Raw genomic sequence first — 5,418 nt, 5'->3', positions numbered from 1 at the left:
TATAATGAGAACTAACATCTTTGCTTTCTTCCTGATGTTAGGCAGAAAGCACTGAGTCTTTTGCAGTTGAGTATGATGTTAGCTGTTCGTTTTTAGAAGTTCTTAAAGTTAGAAGTTCTTTCGTTAGTCATAGTCTTTTGAGTTTTCCTCGGCAATGAAAGTTGAGTTTGGTCAATCTTTTTCTGCACCTATTGAAATAAGCATATGGATCTTCCCCCTTTATTCCACTACTCTTATGTTCATGGTAATTTGGGTCTCAGGTGTCTCCAGATTCCTGCTCACAGGAAGGCAAACCAATACAGGAGAGGGCGCTTGCAATGAAGTGGCAGCCACCCACTTCTGTTGGTGAGCCCCTGATCATGTGCTCACACTCAGCTACATGGGAGCCTGGGAAGAGTGGTCCCTTGCTAGATAGCCATGTTCTCAGCTGTAACTCAATTAGTACACAAGAAGGGAGAGCAGAATCTGGTAGATATGAGGCAAGAAGCCATCTAGCTTCTGTTTAAACCTCTCTAGTGATGGGAAACTCACTAATGAAGAAGGCAGCCAACTTCCTCCCAACAAAATTCTGAAAATGAAATTTGCCCTTTGGGTAGGTCCAAATCTGTCTGCTTATAGCCCTCCCTCCCCCCAATTCTTCTACATGTAGCACCACAGATAGAAGAAGGCTTATGTTATTTACACTGAATAGGCTCTATATCACTTAATTTTAAAACAAGCGAAGATACGTGCACCCCAATGTTTATAGCAGCACTATTTACAACGGCAAGACATGGAAGCAACCTAAATATCCAGCGACAGACGAATGGATAAAGAAGATGTAGTATATATGCACAATGGAATACTACTCAGCCATAAAAGCAAATGAAATAGTGCCATTTGCAGCAACATGGCTGAACCTAGATGTTATCATACTAAGTGAAGTAAGCCAGAAAGAGAAAGACAACTATCATATGATATTGCTTACATGTGGAATCTAAAAAAAAGATACAAATGAACTTACTTACAAAACAGAAATAGACCCACAGACACAGAAAACAAACTTATGGTTACCCAAGGGAAAAGGGGAGAGGGATAAATTAAGAGTTTGGGATTAACTTATATACACTACTATATATGAAATAGATAGCCAACAAGGACCTACTTTATAGCACAGGAAACTACACTCAGTATTTTGTAATAACTATAAAGGAAAAGAATCTGAAACAGAATATATATATGTATCACTGTGTTATATACCTGAAACTAACACAACATTGTAAATCAACTATTGTTCAATAAAAAAGAGAAGACAAAATAGCATAAAACAAGTGATGATGTGAGGCCTCCACTCACAAGACCTCAAGAGCCTTCTGTTGCCTGTCTAAATTAGCCCAAACTCTTCGGCCTTGTGGGTGTGGTCTCCATATCAGAAAGAGAAGAAGCCACAGAGCAAGACACCCTGTGACACTGCGTTATCATCCCAAGAGCAGGTGTAGCAGTGAACTTGACTACTGACCAGGGTCTAGGTCCTGGGGTTTACACCTGTCTTGGGAAATTCTGCCTTCTTCAATCACATCAGCTTTGTCCTCTGGCTGATTTCCACTGGATCCTATGATGGATGCAGTCCAGGACAAATATACAGGATACCCTCCACTCAACAATATCCCTTTGCCATTTTGCTATGTTTCCTGAAATGCCAGCCTTCAGCTTTCATTCCTTTGGGTTAAGGTGTGGCTTCTTAACATGCAAATCAAAATTTAGTTTGGACTAATACATTTTCATATTGATTAATAGCTGGAGAAATTACAGACAAGCACAGTAATATTAAGTAATTTTCAGTAATTATAACCTCAGTATGATTCATTTTCTTTAAATGAGGAAAGTGTAGTTTAGAGAAGTTAAGTGGTTTGACTAATGCCACTTGGCAATTTGATAACAGGGCTGCGTAATCAGTGCTTCTTAACTTTAAATACTGTGTGTGTACGTGCATATTCGTTCATTTGTATTTTCCTTTAGGTGTGTGTTTAATTTCACAGCTTGAAAAAGTGTTAAAATCAGGCCATGCAAACATATTTTTGTTGGATGCAGGGAATGCCCTGTGGCTAAAACAGTGACCTCCTAAAGTTTGCTTCTGAAGCTCTGAGGTCAGATAGACCTCAAGTTTAATCCTGCTTCCTTTATTTACTGATCTTTGAAAAGGGATTTAGTCTCTCTCAGCCTGTTTCCCCATCTGCAAAACACGGACACTTTGTAAGCCAGGTTTCCTCAATCTCGACATTACTGACATTTTGGACTGGATCGTTCTTTGTTGTGGAGGGGGCGGTGGAGGCCGTCCTGTGTATGATGTTTAGCAGCATCTCTGGTCTCTATCTATTAAATACTGGCAGCACACAACCCCACAATTTGTCACCCCAAATTGTGACAACCAAATACTGCCAGGCATTGCCAGCTGTCCCCTGGGGTGCAAAATCTTCTCAGTTGAGAAAGACCGCAGCAAGCATCAACGAACACATGTTCCAAGTCCTCATGCAGTGCCTGGTTCAGGGCAACTGTTCAATGGTGTCAGCACTGCTACCTTCCTGACCCCCATGCCCTTCACCTTCAGGACCAATTCCATCTACCATCCCTCCTTCATGGCAAGGAGAGCCTCTGTACTCTTGTCTGTGGAAAGAGAGATTTGCTGGGTTTGGAACAGACAATGGATCAGCTTCCCGATTTTGCTTCTTAGTCACCCAAATGGGTTTAAATTGGAAAGCAAAACTGATGGTATTATTCTCAAAGCTGCCTGAAACACTGCCTTTTCCTTCACATTTTCAGTGAACTTGTTCTCAAATTGTAGGCTCAGCTAAAAAGTAACCTTTATTATGCCTTATAGCTGTGGTTTTATGTGTGGGGGAAGGCACTGGAATTTTTTTAACTCAGAAGCAAATGTATGTGTAAAATGTGGGTTTTGGGTGCAACCAGCAGATTTGGGATATATTGCAGAGCAAATCAGACCAGTAAAGGGCCACTGGTTGCTGCGTGTGGAACAAAAAGGGCCCAGAGAAAACGGGCAGAAGACCTAAATAGACATTTCTCCATAGAATACTTACAGATGGCCAACAAACACATGAAAAGATGCTCAACATCTCTAATTATTAGAGAAATGCAAATGGAAACTACAATGACATGTCACCTCACACTGGTCAGAATGGCCATCATCAAAAAATCCACAAGCAATAAATGCTAGAGAGGGTGTGGAGAAAAAGGAACCCTCCTACACTGTTGGTGGGAATGTAAATTGATACAGCTGCTATGGAGAACAGTATTGGAGAGTCCTTAAAAAACTAAAAATAAGACTACCATATGACCCAGCAATCCCACTCCTGGGCATATACCTGGAGAAAACCATAACTCAAAACGATACATACACCCCAATGTTCATTGCAGTGCTATTTACAATAGCCAGGACATGGAAGCCAGCAAAATGTCCATCAACAGAAGAATGGATAAAGAAGATGTGGTACACACATACAATGGAATATTACTCAGCCATAAAAAGGAATGAAGCTGTGCAATTTGCAAAGACATGGATAGACCTAGAGACTGTCACACAGAGTGAAGTCAGAAAGAGAAAAACAAATATCGTGTAATACCCGCTTATATGTGGAATCTAGAAAAATGATACAGATGAACTTATTTGCAAAGTAGAAATAGAGACACAGACATAGAGAACAGACTTATGAATACCAAGGTGGAAGGGGGGTGGGATGAATTGGGAGAATGGGATTGACATATATACACTACTATGTATAAAATAAATAACTAATGAGAACCTACTGTATAGCACAGGGAACTCTACTCAGTGCTCTCTGGTGACCTAAATGGGAAGGAAATCCAAAAACGAGGGGATATATGTACACGTACAGCTGATTCACTTTGCTGTACAGCAGAAACTGATACATTGTAAAACAACTATACTCCAATAAAAATTAATTTACAAAAAAAGAAGAAAGAGCCCAGTGTGGAAGGGTTTCAGAGCCTCCTGAGAAGTGAGAAAATGCAATTCCTGAGAAGTGAGAAAAATGAAAGATAAATCTTCATGTGCAGGCATTGGTTTTGGTTTTTAATGGTGGAGTGGGAGAAAGGCCCATCCTCATGAGTGACTGAATGGATGCAGCCCCCCAGAAGTGAGTGGTGCAGGTGGTCAGAGCTATTGTGGTTCAGTGGGGCTCTCAGGGCTTGGGACAACCTGCCTGGAAAATGGGTCCAGGGCCTGGGCAGGCATCTGGCTCTGGTCATCAAAGCAGAGGCATAGCTCCAGGCTCATCCAGCACATTCCACCCAGGCAAAGGCAGATCCAGGGTGTGATTTAGAAACCATGGCTGTGAGATTAAAACTAGAAGCCATTTGGGAGGAAAAGCCCCACACAGCAGGTGCTTGGTTCCAGTGTGGACAGCTGTGTTTTTCTTAAGCTTTCCTGGAGACTCTGACGGGTGCTCTCTTTAGCTGCATGGGAATCTCAGAAGCATCGTCAACTTGGGAGGCCTGTGTAGTGAACACATACTGGGCGCTGGATTCAGCCAGCAGAAACCTTTGGTGTCAACGACACCATCATGCTTCAAATATGTAATTCTAGCCTTTTTTTTAAAGGTTAACATTTAAAAATTTTATTTTTATTAAAGTATAGATGATTTACAATGTGTCAGTTTCAGGTATACAACACAGTGATTTTTATATATATATATATATATATATATATATATTCTTCTTCAGATTCTTTTCTCTTATAGGTTATTACAACATAGTGAGTATAGTTCCCTGTGCTATATACAGTAGGGCCTTGTTGATTATCTATTTTATATATAATCGTATGTATGTGTTAATCCCAGCCTCCTATTTTATCCCATCCCCCCTTTCCCCTTTGGTAACCATAAGTTTGTTTTCTATTTCTGTTGTTCTATTTCTGTTTTGTAATTCCAGCCTTAAAATGCCTAGGAGGTAGATATTTTTGTACTCATATTACAGATAAGAAAACTGAGTTTCACAAAGGTCAATGGTCATAAACTATAAATAGTAGATTCAAACTCAGTTCTGTTGGACTCCAAAATCTATGCGTTTTTCCCTCCACCCTGCAAAGACTGTGATCAGGCTGTCTGTTCTGGTGAGTAAGCCCAGATATAACTAGATTTCAGGGAGGGAGCGGTCTGTTCCACATGGGTAACAGAAGTATATACACAGTATATACAGTAAAATCTGTTTTATTGGTTTGTTGCAAAGATTCAGTCTTTGCTTCTATCTATCCCTCTTTTCTTTAATTTCCTGCACCCACACCCCCAGTGCCTCTCCATTCTGATCCTGCTCAGAATCCCCTCAGAGGGCCCTCTGAGGACCCCCAAAGCCCCAGCTTACACTTGAAGCATCAGCCGTAATAAATTCCTGCAACTCCCAAACCTC

Source organism: Lagenorhynchus albirostris, chromosome 6 (assembly GCF_949774975.1).
Source record: "Lagenorhynchus albirostris chromosome 6, mLagAlb1.1, whole genome shotgun sequence".
NCBI classification, from domain to species: Eukaryota; Metazoa; Chordata; class Mammalia; order Artiodactyla; family Delphinidae; genus Lagenorhynchus; species Lagenorhynchus albirostris.
Note: the sequence above shows the minus strand (reverse complement) of the source record.